Source organism: Ctenopharyngodon idella, chromosome 13 (genome assembly GCF_019924925.1).
Source record: "Ctenopharyngodon idella isolate HZGC_01 chromosome 13, HZGC01, whole genome shotgun sequence".
In the NCBI taxonomy this organism is placed as follows: domain Eukaryota; kingdom Metazoa; phylum Chordata; class Actinopteri; order Cypriniformes; family Xenocyprididae; genus Ctenopharyngodon; species Ctenopharyngodon idella.
The window spans coordinates 26,890,989-26,906,291 of record NC_067232.1 but is presented as its reverse complement, the minus strand read 5'-3'; the positions used below and the strand labels follow the sequence as shown (position 1 = coordinate 26,906,291).

At 35.3% G+C, this 15,303-nt stretch overlaps 1 long non-coding RNA gene across 1 annotated transcript in view; it reads right to left on the bottom strand.

Moving 5' to 3' along the window:
• The window catches only part of LOC127524546 (uncharacterized), a 136,993-nt gene that overhangs the window by 41,832 nt on the left and 79,858 nt on the right, over positions 1-15,303 (bottom strand). Inside the window, exon 5 of the long non-coding RNA XR_007933078.1 lies at positions 942-1,129. This is a non-coding gene — a long non-coding RNA (uncharacterized LOC127524546). The remainder of the gene's footprint in view (positions 1-941; positions 1,130-15,303) is intronic.

Genomic DNA, 15,303 nt, shown 5'->3' with positions numbered 1-15,303 from the left:
TTCTCCTAAATAGTTGTTTTGTTGGGTTTCTTGCTACAGAGATAACTAATCCCTGCTGAAAACCCAATTGTAAACTAGCCTAAGATGGTTTTCTGGTCTTCAGCTGGTCTACAAATCTGGTATCCCAGTATGACAAGCTAAAAAGTGGCCAAAAACTCCTCTAAAATCAGCAAACTGAGACCAGAAAACCTGCTAAGGCTGGTTTAATCTTTCTTTCAGCAGGAAGTGTTTATATTGTTAATGGGTTAAGTATAAGCTACCTAATAAGGCACATTTAGGAAACCAAACAAACATTTTGGCAACAATTCAAAACTGAATGTGGAAACCAAGTTAAAGGGGCCTTTCATTGGTTTCTCCCAACTTACTTTGATGGGTTTCTAAGAACCCTGATGAAAAACCCAAACCTAAGCTGGTCTTCAGCTAGTTTAACAGGTCATAGTGCACTGTAAAAAAAAAAAAAAAAAAAAAAAACCAGCATTTGTCATTTCAAAGAGTTATTTCTACCTGATTTAACCCATAAAAATAGTTTCATTGGTATTTTTTAGGGTCCAAAACTCTAAAATCACCCAGCTAAGACAAGCAAACCAGATTAGTTTATAGCATTTTTTCTTTCTTTTCAGAAGAGTGATATAATTCTTGTAAACTACTTCATTTAGTTTCACTTTGAACAAAGGCACAGGTATGAAACCAAACTATCACATTGGCAACAAGTCCAAACAGAGTCTGCAAGCAAGGTTAAAGTAACTCTCTGCCAGTCAATGATTCTCCGGATTAGTTTGTAGATGCCGCGGTACAAACTAAGTGACATAACTAATCTGCCAAAGGGTTAACTGTGAGCTGCTTCACATTCTTTGACCTGCTGTGACGTTCACTGTCTTTGCTTTGCCCCACATTGAGTTACACAACAGCCAACATGACTTCAACTAAATGGTATTTCTTACATGAGCATCAGGAGGTGTTTGTGTTTGGCCCCCAATCGTCCTGACGGGAGAGATACAGAGAGAGTTCAGATGCGTATCTCTGCGGAGCCGGAGGACGTGGCCTGCAAGTGCTGGCAAGAGAGGCGTTGTGTCAACAAATGCGGACAGACTTGTTTAACAGTTTGGCACTTATTCAGCACGGCACTTATCTGAAAAACAAAGGTTAGGTGTTAAGCAATAACACAACTTAGGTCAGAAACATGCACACATACACAAACACAGTTCTTCTGTTACTAGAGTGAAAACTGCAAAAACTGTTGTTCTTCCTCAGTTTTTTTGTCTTGCTTTCCAGTGCAAATATCTAAACATTCCTAAATTAAGATTCAGCTCCTGGAGACACAAAATGACATAAGATGACAAGTCTTGTTTTATGACAAAATTATTGTATCAAAATTAAATGAATTTATGCTTAAAATGAGAAAAATTGTTTTCCTTTTGAATTAAGTTGTTTCTTACTCAATTGGCAGATTTTCTCTTTTCTTTTTTTGTAAGCATAAACTCACTTAATTTGATACATTTATCAGAAAAAAGGGGGGAAAACAATGTGAATTGGGTCATTCCAGGACAAATCAACCAAATTTCGGAAACTTCCCCGGCTCAAATTTTTGATTTTATTAATATTTTTTCTGAAGATAGACAAAGATAAATAGTGATCAAAGCCAAAATATTAAATGTCATAAACGTATATTTACTGAGTAATTCACTATTTTGTAGAGGTGGGTCAAAATGACAATTTTCACCTGAGATTTGGAGCCAAATAAGAGGGGTGTAAAATTGCTTTAGTAAGATGGCAGCATCATTGTTTTATTTTTACACAGAGATTGGTAGGTCTATTAGTAAAATCTGTTGAATTTAGCAATCTTTATTTCATTATATGCCAATGGTGAGAGTTCAAAAATGGTAAAAAGCACTTCTTGTGTTTTTTTCCTCAAGTTTGCATGTCTGTAACTCAATAAGTATATATAAGTATATCTTAATATCCTTTTATACTTTGGTTTTTAACAAACATTTCTTTTGGGATCTTCATTTGGTACAATGCCACAGATATAAAGGTCTTAATGTGGCTCCATGAGTAAATTGGTCAATTGTACACATTTTCAGTGGTGAAAAACCAAATGTGGGTCACTTTGAATATAGCTGATACTTCTTTCTTTTAAAGAGGAACATCTGAACAAGAAATCTTATACACAGAATACACCTGAGTGCCATAAATATTGTTTTTCCAAAGTTTGCGTGCCTGCAAGTCAAAAAGTATTGAAGATATCACAATATGATTTTAGATTCTGGTTCTTAAACTTTTCTTTTGAAATCTTCGTTTTCAAGGTCCTATATGGTTCTGTCCCATAGATATGGGGATCTCAAAGCGGCTCCATGTTCAATTTGTTGTATTTTACCCATTTTCAATGGTCAAAAACCAAATGTGGTTCACTTTGCATATAGCTTATACTGCTTTATTAATGATTAATGCATTTAAAGGGGAATGTCTGAAGAATGAATAATGTTGAAACTGGAAATGTATCTTGTTTCCCTCTATCAAAACAATTGCATACAACAAGCCTCTCTAAGAAAATCACTTTTTGCAGTGATAGTTTTCTTCAAACGTCTGTGATATTAAACCAGATAACTGGATAGCAGGGCTTTAATCCAGTTTACTGCTAATATTCAGTTAGCTAGCTGAAAACATTTTAACACTTTCACTAACTGTATCTACACTGTTTTTCAAAACTCTACAAAATCTCTACAAATGATTTTTTGAAGGAGTTTATTTTACAAGAAATACTATTACAGTTTTTATACTTGTTACTTGCCATTTCTTTGTAATTATTTGTAAAATTTACTAATTTTTTGTTAGTGTAACTTAGCAAGATCCTCTTCCAACTCTTGCTATGATGATTGTTGATCTGAAAGTGAAAACCGACTTTAGAAGAAGATCGTTTTGACTAATGCTCACTCTATCGCCCCTTGTGTTTAAATTTCAAAACTCAGTGATACGTTATATTGAGCTTGCGTATCTAGAAGAATCACTCGTGTTTAAGTGCTTGTGTAATATGCTTCGGACCTTAAAATTGTACTGAATTAAATAAAAACATAAAGCTTCTGTATGGAACAGATTTGTCTTTGGCGTAAATGCACATCTACTTTATGTAGATTAAAGTACATTTGTCCCCATCATATGATCAAATTTATTGTTAATGCTGCCCTGTACCGAGGAATCATTTAGCATAACAAACATAAACAGTGTGATCAACTTCTTTGCGCATCTGACTGCATAATACACACTACAGAGGCATTATTTGTCTAATGGGAGCCTCCATCTTAGTGTGCACATCATTAATCCACATGTTGACTTCTGTTGGGCATGAAAACCAAACCATCTGAAACCGGCTTCTCTTATGAATATGTGTTTCGCTGTGCTTTCAGCAGAATCAGTCACTTGTGAACATTGACTTTGGAAATTAATTTGGCCCTGAGACATGAGACACATCAAATGCTCACAGTTGGAATAAATTTAAAATTCTACATGGCCATATAATGTGTTAGGAAGCTAATCCAAACCAAAACAAAAAGCCCTCATAAATTTAAAGGGGCTATATGTAAGAATTTAAGTGTTAATCGCTTTTTGTATTGCCAATCTGTGAACAGCTTTTAACAAAACTTAAAAAACGAGACCCTTCCCCGACTTCCTAGGTTGTCTATGAAAGCCTGTCGACTGATTTTTATGTGAAGGACTCATTTTTGCCGGGAAAATCAAAAGGATGTGATGTTAACACCCTCTCCCGAGATCCTCTCTTCCTTTCAATGACACATGAAATGAATGCTTATACAATGATAATGCCGAAAGAACCATAAGTCGCTGGCTGTAGTTCACTTAACGTCCACCGGTGTTGCTAATAACAAGGCTTTCTGAATTCTACATATCACCCTTTTAAGATATTAAAATACAATAAAAAACAGTCCACTGTATATTTATTTTTAAGTCATTTCAAATTTCAAATGCAGCTGAATCAAGTCTGAAGCACCAACTATTACACTGACATGTTTAATCCCTTCATATTTGTCTCTTCTCAACATAAATGTTTTGGCCTACAGTGCGCCGTTGGGGCGAGTTGACACAAAACAGATGGATGTCCCACGTTGCATTGTGCAACACTTAACCCCAGGTTTCCCACGCTGCTTTGCGTCTGTAATGTGAGTTTCTGCTCAGCAGGACTCCAGCCATATCTCACTCTCCATTACAGATAAAAATCCCCGCTGGAAAAGAAAACAGATCTGTGGAAACCATTTCATCATATCACTGCCGTGTCCCATTGAGAACAACTCTTACAGTTTCTCAAAACAGACTTCGGCAGCATATGTGGAGCACTTGCCCAAATTTTTCTGGAAATCGTAAAGATGTTCAACTACATTATCTGGATTATTACAGAGCTAAATACTAAACTGGATGTCACTCCTACTCCGTCTGTTTACAGAGTTAAGTTTGTTTATGGCAGGGTTAGTATTTTTAACTAAGGGTTAAGTTTTTCCTTTGAGTTTTCCGCGTACAGACGACACCATTGTCCAAACGATCGTCATTCACACAAATCCATGAAAACGACTAAAAACGCTGTATTCTGCTGGCAGGCCATTAGATGGCGATGAAACACTATAGAATGAACATGTAATACACATTTGCATGACGTCATTGTTTTCACAGATTCGCATGTTTGTTGTTTACACGGAGATCGTTTTCAAAACCTTGCGCTTTGAAACCCGTTTTCAAAGTTCGCGTTTTCAGGCCACCAAAATGACATTGTCATGTAAAGTAGTGCTTCCCACAGGTTTGAAATATACTTGCGGGCTGTAGCCGGGTGGAAAATCCTCCTATTACCGATAGCGCAAAAATGATCTACTACATGTGACAAACAACAAATAATGTGTGACTTTTAACAATATTTTTATTTATTGAAATTCATTTTGATACAGATTATGCTTTTTGGGGGGATTTGAAGTACTTTTTTTATCCATTTACCGCAAAATTCCTCAACTACACACATTAGCATGCATATGAAATATTACATTTTTATGAAAAAACACTTAAATGATGATCAAAATTAAATATGAGTTGTTTCTGGATATTGATCTAGGTATTAGGGGCAGAATTCTGCCATCTGCTGGTTATAGAAATCTGTAGGAAATACATTTTTTTTTTTTTTTAAAAAAAGTGTAAGTATCATATACATCCAGCAGAGGAGCCATAGAGATCCATTCATTTTTCTGGATGTGGCCAACTGCTCTTATAAATGCAATGTGGAACGAACATGATCACACAAACTCTTCTTTGTCTTCAAGGAGAACGCGGCTCATGATTGTTTAGCAACAAGTGCTTTTGAAAATATGAGAAAGTGGCGCAGCCGGCGTTTTCCACAGCCTGTAAATCGAAACGCAGATGGTTTCATTATCTCGGGCGGATAAAAAAAAAAAAAAAAGTATAAGAGGATAGAAATGATAAAAGCAAAAATGTGTCACCAAATATACTTGGATGGCTCGCCCAGGAAAAGTCTATGTGTGGGAAGCACTGCAAAACGCATAAAGTTTTATGTTTTTAGTTGAAAACGGTGTCGTGTAAACAGCCCCTAAAACTAAAACAAACATTTTAGCTACTTAAAAAAAAACAAAAAAACAAAACATGAATTGAAATAAAATAAAACTTTTTTTAAAACTTAAAACACTTTAAACCTAAAAGCTTAAACTTTTAATTCATTTAGATTCAAAAATCTAAAAACTGTACTAAAAAGTACAAAAAACACAAATCTAAAACAGAAATAAAAATAAAACTATTTTTATTTTTATATATATATTTTTAAAATATCATACCACAAAAATACATTTACACAAAGGTTTATTTTAAAATGAAAACAGAAAATACAAAAAAATTCAAAATATTATTACTAAAATGACACTGGTTTATGGAAGTGACAACCATTTTATTATGTTATATTAGGGATGCACAATATATCGGTATCGGACGATATATGCTCATATTTAATGTTATCGTTATTGACCAGATGTTAAAGACGATAAATAATGGATTATTTCCTTCAGCTGAGACACTTCAGATGCGCACTGTTCACTATGATGGTTATGAATTGCTTGAAATATGACTGAAAATCACTTCAAAAAAAGAAAAATACAGTTAAGTACAACATGTGCAGCGCAAGTCTGTCATATCGGCTACATAGACATGGATTTTAATGGTGAGACTTTTCTTTTTGTAATCAGTAAATTATATAAAAATTTGGATTTAGATTTATCGGCCAATATATCTGTTATCGGCTTTCAAACATAAAGATTTATCAGTTATCGGTATCAGCCAAAATTTTCCTATCGGTGCATCCCTATATTATATATTATTATATTTTTATTTACACACACACACACAATTGTGTATATAATATAATTTTATTATATTATATATAATATAATACATATATTCATATATTTTTTTGACAAAACCAACTAAAACCAAACTATTAGCATTACCACAGAGAATGTGGTCAATTAACTCTTTTTAATACAGAGCTAAATTCAGTATGTCCACACATGCTAAACTAGCGACAGTTTGACATAATGGTGCCACGCAAAAAATATCTTGGATATCCACAGTGTGTCCTTTGCTTCTTTAATTAAATTCCCTAGACTGAAGAGAAGAATAGAGGACTTCAATGCATGGAACCAAAAAAAAAAAAAAAATCAAGATGAGAAAAGTGGAGCTCACCATGTTTTTGTAGCCAGTTGCATTATGGGAAGCCTGTTTTGTGTCTCATGGGGGTGGGGTTTAAGATGCAAGAGTAACACGAGAATTAAAAATGAAAACAGAAGGAACCGAAGGTCCTTCCTTTGTCAAGGAAGCAGAAGAAAACATATGGCGGGGGAAAACAGACTTATATTACAGTCTCTGCAAGAGGCCATTTTATGTGTTTGTTCTTCATGATACATAATTCAAAAGTGGGGGTTCAGCCAAGACACCTTGGAAAAATAATCAGAGAAAGTAGCATTCTTCAACAAGCCAATGTCAAGTAATAATTACTGAAGCCTCTGTCTCATCTTAACCGCAGATGTAGCTAAAATCAGCGAGCGTTTAGAGGCATTGATCCATACATGTGAAGTCTGGTCAAAGTCCACAGTCTGTTAAACAGAAGGAGACGGTGACTAACATGAGTCATTACTGATAAGTCCCGGCCAATGATTACACACACACTACCAGGAAACGGCGATAAACACGCAGCGGCAGCCGCTCTCGGTAATGGCCCGCTGCTGTAATCTCGTCTCCCTCATTTATCTCCCCGTTCTGTTTTTAGAGGGTGGAGAGTCGATAGGATTTGATTGCGGGAACGACTTCTGGCTCAAAGTGTACGTCTCGCGTGTTCAATCGCTTTGATCCTCAGAGGAACAAATGCCGGTTTACTGTCGTCTTATCTCAATGAGGTTCAGCGCAAAGCAATCAGCGCAGAGAGGAACACTCCGTCATAATAGGCAAATAGAGAAGAGAGACGCGCTGATTTAACAAGGGCTTAAACGTAAGCAATCACACGTAAACGCACGCTCACGAACACACGCAGACAACAACTACCTCACGCTAGCTTTAATGTTCAACACTCGCTTTCAGTTAATGAGTGTGACTCTGAATTGAATCGGCCACATGGGATGTTGAACTGGAATGACAGGAAGAGGAATTTACCAGATTACAAGTGAAAGAAATTCAACAGTCACACAAGAGGAATTTAATTTTTTCAAACTCAAGGGGAAAAAACAATGAAATCCTTAATTATGTCTAATTATTCAAAGTTAACCAATCAAAACATTTATATTTAGACATACATCAGCGCTAAAATGTCTACTATTCTGTCTGTTTTCAGAATGCATAATAATAATAATATGAATCTGTTGATGATGTAATATAAAGACCTATAACCACACAGGTTATATTTTAAGTTACTCTATATTTTATTTTATATTTTAAATACAGATGTGTATAGGTGCCATTTCAATTATTATTGTTGTTATTTTTTAAATCAAAAACAACTTATAATTAAATTAATAACAATAATAATTATTATTATTACACCAACAATAACAAAAATATTAATTTATAATGCATACATTTGTATATTTAACTTAATTTGTAAATTAAATTATATTGTTCTAATTATTTAAATAAATACATTTGTATATAACTTAATTTAAATTAAAGTAAATATTATTCTAATTATTTAAATAATAATTAAAATATATAAATACAATTGTACATTTAAAAATAAATGCATTTGTATATTTAACTTAATTTATAAATTAAATCAATTCTTCAAATTATTTAAATAATAATTTAAATACATAAATAGAACTGTATATTTAAAAATAAATACATTTGTATATTTAACTTAATTTATAAATTAAATATTATAATTATTTAAATAAATACATAAATACAATTGTATATTTAAAAATAAATTAAAAATTTGTATATTTAACTTAATTTATAAATTAAAAATTCTTCAAATTATTTAAATAGTCATTTAAATAAATAAATACAATTGTATATTTAAAAATAAACACAAATTTGTATATTTAACTTCATTTTTAAATTAAAAATTATTATTATAATTACTTAAATAAATAAATACAACTGTATATTTGTATATTTAACTTCATTTTTAAATTAAATAGTTAAATTAAATATTATTATAATAAACAAACTAACTAACTAACTAACAAATAAATTAATTTGTGTCTTTAATTTAATTGACTGTTTCTGGAAATACTTCATTTGTTGTGTTTATGACATGTTTCCTGCTTCCTTGATTTCAAACGATAATTCAGAATCCTGTTTGCTCCCTCAATTCAAGTTCATGAACTGAACAGGAATTTAAAATGCATCTTCGATTGTGTTTTGAATGGTGCACAACCCTGCTGGGAGTCAAGAAGCCATTAGAAACGGTCACACACACAAACAAACCGTAACAGCTTAAAGCTAGTATGTATCTGGTGGGCGTGCCCCAGTTTGTCTGAATGACCGTCAACAAGCAGTTATTTCAGGCGCTGTCATGGTCCAATCACGGCTTATCCGTCTCTCGTCGAGGCACCAGCTCAGCAGATTAGTGACCATCTGATGGGTCGAGTAAAGCAGAGGAAGTGAATGCATGGAAACGGAGAGTAGAGGAGGGATGACCTTTGACATCAGCCCAGTGGCGGCCTCTTAGAGCCAGATTAAAAACAGAGAAATCGAGGTCTAATGTTTGACAGGCTCTCGACATCAAAACTGACACTATTTACCTTCTTAATACATGGTTCTGATCGTATTGTTAATGATTCACCAGTGCACGTTATTCCAAATAAAAAGAAAATATATTTTTTTAGTCTTATCTGAAACCTAAAATGGGTTGCAAACCATTTCATGTGTTGACTCTTTCGAAAATGCATTTAGATTAAATTGCAAACAGGGAGATTTTGGGACACTTCCTACTCGCTGTGTTCATTCTTTGCTGCACGGATGCTTGTTTACTTGTGTGTTTCTGTCTCCCTGAAGAGGTTTGCTGTTTAAAGGAGCTGTCTGCATCCTTCAAGCGTTAAATGACTCTGCTCCATCTATCAGATGTTCCTGACTCTGAGGACGGGCTGAAAGAGTTCAGAGAAATCTGTTGAATAAACAAACACACACTGTTGACTAAGTGAGTTCTCCACCACCACATAAAACGGCATACACAACGACTTTTTGGCTTATGCTTCTGCTTTAAAGTGAGACTTCATCTCTTGCTAAATTATTTAGCCGCTGTCGCGACGTACGGGTTGTTTCATGTCCTTATTTTAGGTCAAAATGAATCTCTTCTTCTCCACACTGACAGGATCTCAGCATGCAGTCTTACACAGAAAAATCCTGTCATATTCAGAGTCATATTTTTGAAGAAACCAGACGATGTGATGTTGCAATGCATCTTTGCTCAAGAAGTGTCTGAAACAACTGCTTGATGTCATCAGCGCAAGGGTTATTACTCGGAAAAAAGCTAGCTGGCATAAATAAGTAAATGCAAAATAAACAAAAAATTAAACAACTAACAAGTAAAAATAAGTAAGTAAAAGCTATTTAAGTAACTAACTATAAGTAATGGCATCAGTACCAGGGTTATTACTGTAAAATAAACAAAAAAAACTGAATACAAAATAAAAAAAATGAGAGTGTCACAACCGGGTTGTAATCGCACGACGCAGGAGTGCACCAAACAAACTGTCTTTAATAAATCCAACAGGGAACACGAGAATGTACAACCAGGTATAACATAGACGTATATATATTGACAACACAGAACCAAGAACTGTGAGAAATGAAAGCTTAAATACACAGGGAAGCTAATCAACAGAAACTGAAACAGGTGCGTAACATAATCAGTGACCACGGAAACTAACAAGGGAAACAGGCGGGCAGGGAAAACCAAAACTACAACACAAACAAACCGAACATAAATCTATGGAAGCTTGTTTCCGCCATGAAATAAAAAGTAAAAAAGGTAATTGTGACTTTTTACCTCACAATTCTGACTTTTTTCTTGCAATTGCGAGATATAAAGTCAGAATTGCAAGTTACAAAGTCAGAAATGTGTGTTATAAAGTCAGAATTGCATGATATAGTCAGAATTGCGTGATATAAAGTCAGAATTGTGTGATATAAAGTCAGAATTGCGAGTTACAAAGTCAGAATTGCGTGATATAAAGTCAGAATTGCATGATATAGTCAGAATTGTGTGAGATAAAGTCAGAATTGTGATATAGTCAGAATTGCGAGTTACAAAGTCAGAATTCAGAGTTTTTAAGTCAGAATTGCGAGATATAAAGTCAGAAATGTGTGTTATAAAGTCAGAATTGCATGATATAGCCAGAATTGCGTGATATAAAGTCAGAATTGCGAGTTACAAAGTCAGAATTGCGTGTTATAAAGTCAGAATTGCGTAATATAAAGTCAGAATTGTACATCTGACAGAGTGGTTTAATGAATGAATCAATAAAAATAATTTTTATTTATAATTTAATAAAACTATAACAAATTCTTCGGTAAAAGTAACTGGTAAATTACATTTATTTTTATGCATTTAGCAGATGCTTTTATCCAAAACAACGAACATTTATGTATTTGGCAGATACTTTTATCCAAAGTGACTTTCATTGCATTAAATGTATTTTACATGTTCATGCATTCCGGAATTGATCCCATGACTTTGGCATTATTAGTACTATTTAAGCTACAGAAATGCCTACGTACATTGGATACATTTTTGTTTTCCAATTCATGCATTGCCTTGGGAATGAAACCCATGACCACTGCAAATTAAAAGTACATTTAAAGATATTAAAACTGAAGATGCATAAACATAATAACCTTGATCAGAAGGAAAACTGCAACACTTCATTGGCTCTGGAGATCCAGGAGCAGCAGCATCTTCACTGAACTGTCATCCACACAAACCCATTCATCCTCAAAGCATTTCTGCTCTGTACGCTTCATCGGCCGCACATATGTTGCATTTGGATGCATCATCTATCAGTTAAGACATCTCATGTGAATCCTACAGATTTATCACAAAATCTGTGATTCTTTTACACCTTCTTTCCCTTTTATATCGTGCATCCCTAAATGCATTATAACATACATCATGATACCTTTATAATGCATTATACTTAAAGGCTTTAAGTAAAGCGTTACCATATTTTCTTGTGAAACGTACTCCAAAAATCTTTTATTTACATCTGCAGATTTTCTCCAAATGCTCAGACTGAAATGATCACGAATCTCTTTTATCTTAAAAGACGAAGAAAATGTGATTCCTCACAACATGAGCCCTTTACCAGAACATCGGAAAGCGGTTCATTGGATCTGTCATGACACAACTGCGACTTCATTTGACAAAGATCGCAGCTGTCATCCATGTGCTCACAGTATCTGGCTTCACTCATATAAATCTGATTGGAATGAATCTCTTTTGCCGGTTCTCATGTGGCTTATTAAATTCAGGGACAGTGACAGAAAGGGATGGTTTGAGTGTTTGCGTGGCGTATTTGTGCCTCAAACAGTGAGACACGAGAGAATAAAGGTTTCTGAGCAACCAGCACATTACAAACAACAAAATAAGGTTGCTAAAACACACTGAGCTCATCTGACACAGAGCAAGGTTGCTAAAACACATTGAAGTGGAGCTCTGTGCTATTTCTAGTAGGCGACACCTCCGTTTCAAAGCAACACGGCGTTTGTTGTTTCCTTTGAAGCTGTTGTCAGCAATAAATCGCATCCCACGTACCCAAAGAACTCAGCTGAAAGCCTATGACTAAGATAAAGACAAGCCTGAAACTGACTTAGCTGAGATACTTCCTGTAATATACTTAAGTATACAAATGAAAGAAAAAAATGCTTCCTCTGTATTTGTGTGTCATTTTCCAGTACAAATATCTAAATATTCTTAAATTAAGATATATTTTCATGAGAAGCAAAAAGACATAAGATTAAAATGGTTGTTTCATGAAAATCCAGCCTCTCTGAAATGGCCTACCCTTGCTTTAAGTTTATTTTTCTGGTAGATATTTTTTCTTGTTTTAAGCATAAACACTTAATTTTGATCATTTTTTCAGGAAATAAGACAATATATTTTGCTTCTCAAGTGAATGCATCTTGATTTAAGAATGTTTAGATACGTTAAAATCATTTTTACAGTGTAGAACGCAGCCACTCTTGAAATCATGCTTGCATAGCTAGAAGCAATACTTTCAGGAAATTCAGCTGCTCTTCTCTGTAGTGTATCTGCCACTCACTGTGGTTTATTTTGGGTTATGTTCTGTCTTCCCCCTCACTGACAGTGTCACACCTCCACAATCTCCTCCTGACAAACTGCTGCCCACATGCAATGACCCCAACGAGACCTTCAGCAGTATTTTGAAGCATCTATTTGTGTAATTCTGGGGGTGGTTGTGGTGCTCAGACTCTATTTCAATATTAAAACCAACAGAAATGGCATTCAATCAACTTATTTTACATCAGACTAAACATGAGAAAAATTTGGATGGTGAAAAGTGTCTCTATATGAAAAATAAGGAAACAAAAAGGAACATTCAGAGTCACAGCAAGTTATTAGACTTTTTTCAATCAATCAATGTGCCAAAATAAAATTTTTAAACACTGCTGATTACATGTGGATTTAAATGAAATCCATCTAATAGAAAAATATGGAAAAGCATATACATATCATATACATATATACATATCAGGGTTGAGTGACATTTATAATTAAATTCTGAATGCCTCTGAAAATCCAATTAAATTCCTGAAACTAAATTGAGGTTGCAATTTAAATTTGAATGCAAGAAAGTAGAATTAAACGTTTTTTAAACCTTATTTAAAGTTTTGAAAAAGTTTAAAAAGTAAACGATGGATGGATGGACTGACAGATGGAAGGAAGGAAGGATAGATAGATGGATAGATACAGTACCTCACAAAAGTGAGTACACCCCTCACATTTCAGCAACTATGTTAGTATATCTTCTCAAGGGACAATACTATAGAAATGAAACTTGGATATATTTTAGAGTAGTCAATGTGCTGCTTGTATAGCAGTACAGATTTACTGTCCTCTGAAAATAACTCAACATACAGCCATTATTGTCTAAATAGCTGGCAACAAAAGTGAGTACACCCTAAGTGATAACAGCTCTATATCTTTTAACCATGCAAAGCCACATGTCCTATTCATCATGTTCATGTTTTGTCTGCTTGATAGGACAATACAAATTTGCATATCTTGTATTAGAGCAGTTAAAATTTTGTGCTTTGAGTACAATTCTCTCATACTGTCCACTGAATGTTCAACATGGCACCTCATGGCAAAGAACTCTGAGGATTTGAGAATTAGAATTGTTGCTCTCCACAAAGATCGCCTAGGCTATAAGAAGATCAATAACACCCTGAAACTGAGTTACAGTACAGTGGCCAGGGTCATAGAGAGGTTTTTCAAGACGGGTTCCACTTGGAACAGGCCTCGCAAGGGTCGATCAAAGTAGTTGAGTCCTCGTGCTGTGCGTCAGGTGCAGAAGCTGGCTTCAAAAAACAGACGCATGAGTGCTGCCAGCATTTCTTTAGAGGTTGCAGAAGCGGAAGGTCAGCTTGTCAGTGCACAGACCATACGCCCCACACTGCAACAAGTCGGTTTGCATGGCCCAGGAAGAAGCCTCTTCTGAAGCTGGCTCACAAGAAAGCCAGCAAACAGTTTGCTGAAGACAACCTGTCCAAGAGCATGAATTACTGGAACCATGTCCAGTGGTCTGATGAGACTGAGATAAACTTGTTTGATTCAGATGGTGTCAAGCATGTGTGGCGACGCCCTGGTGAGGAGTACCAAGAAAATTGTGTCTTGCCTACAGTCAAGCATGGTGGTGGTAGCATCATGGTCTGAGGCTGCATGAGAGCTGCGTTTCATTGAGGAAAACATGGATTCCAACATGTACTGTGACATTCTGAAGCAGAACATCATGCCCTCCCTTCAGAAACTGGGCCGAACGGCAGTTTTCCAACATAATAACCCCAAACACACCGCCAAGATGACAACTGCCTTTCTGAGGAAGCTGAAGGTGATGGAGTGGCCAAGTACGTCTCCAGACCTGAACCCTATTGAGCACCTGTGGGGTATCCTCGAAGCAGAAGTCTAACATCCAGCAGCTCCGTAATGTCATTATGAAGGAGTGGAAGAGGATCCCAGCAACAACCTGTGCAGCTCTGGTGAATTCCATGCCCAGGAGGATTAAGGAAGTATTGTGCTCACACAAAATATTGACACTTTGGTCACAGTTTTGACATGTTCACTTAGGGTGTACTCACTTTTCTTGCCAGCTATTTAGACAATAATGGCTGTGTGTTGAGTTATTTTTAGAGGACAGTAAATCTGTACTGCTATACAAGCAGCACATTGACTACTCTAAAATATATACAATTTTCATTTCTATAGTATTGTCGCTTAAGATATACTAAAATGGTTGCTGAAATGTGAGGGGTATACTCACTTTTGTGAGATAGGAAGGATGGATGGATGGACTGACTGACTGACAGAAGGATGGATGGATGGACAGACGGATGGAAGGAAGGAAGGAAGGAAGGAAGGAAGGAAGGAAGGAAGGAAGGATGGACAGACGGTCAGAAAGATGGACTGAAAGATAGTTGGATGGATGGACAGAAAGATGGATGGATGGATGGACTGACAGAAGGAAGGATAGATAGATGGACGGATGGACGATAGATAGATAGATAGATAGATAGATA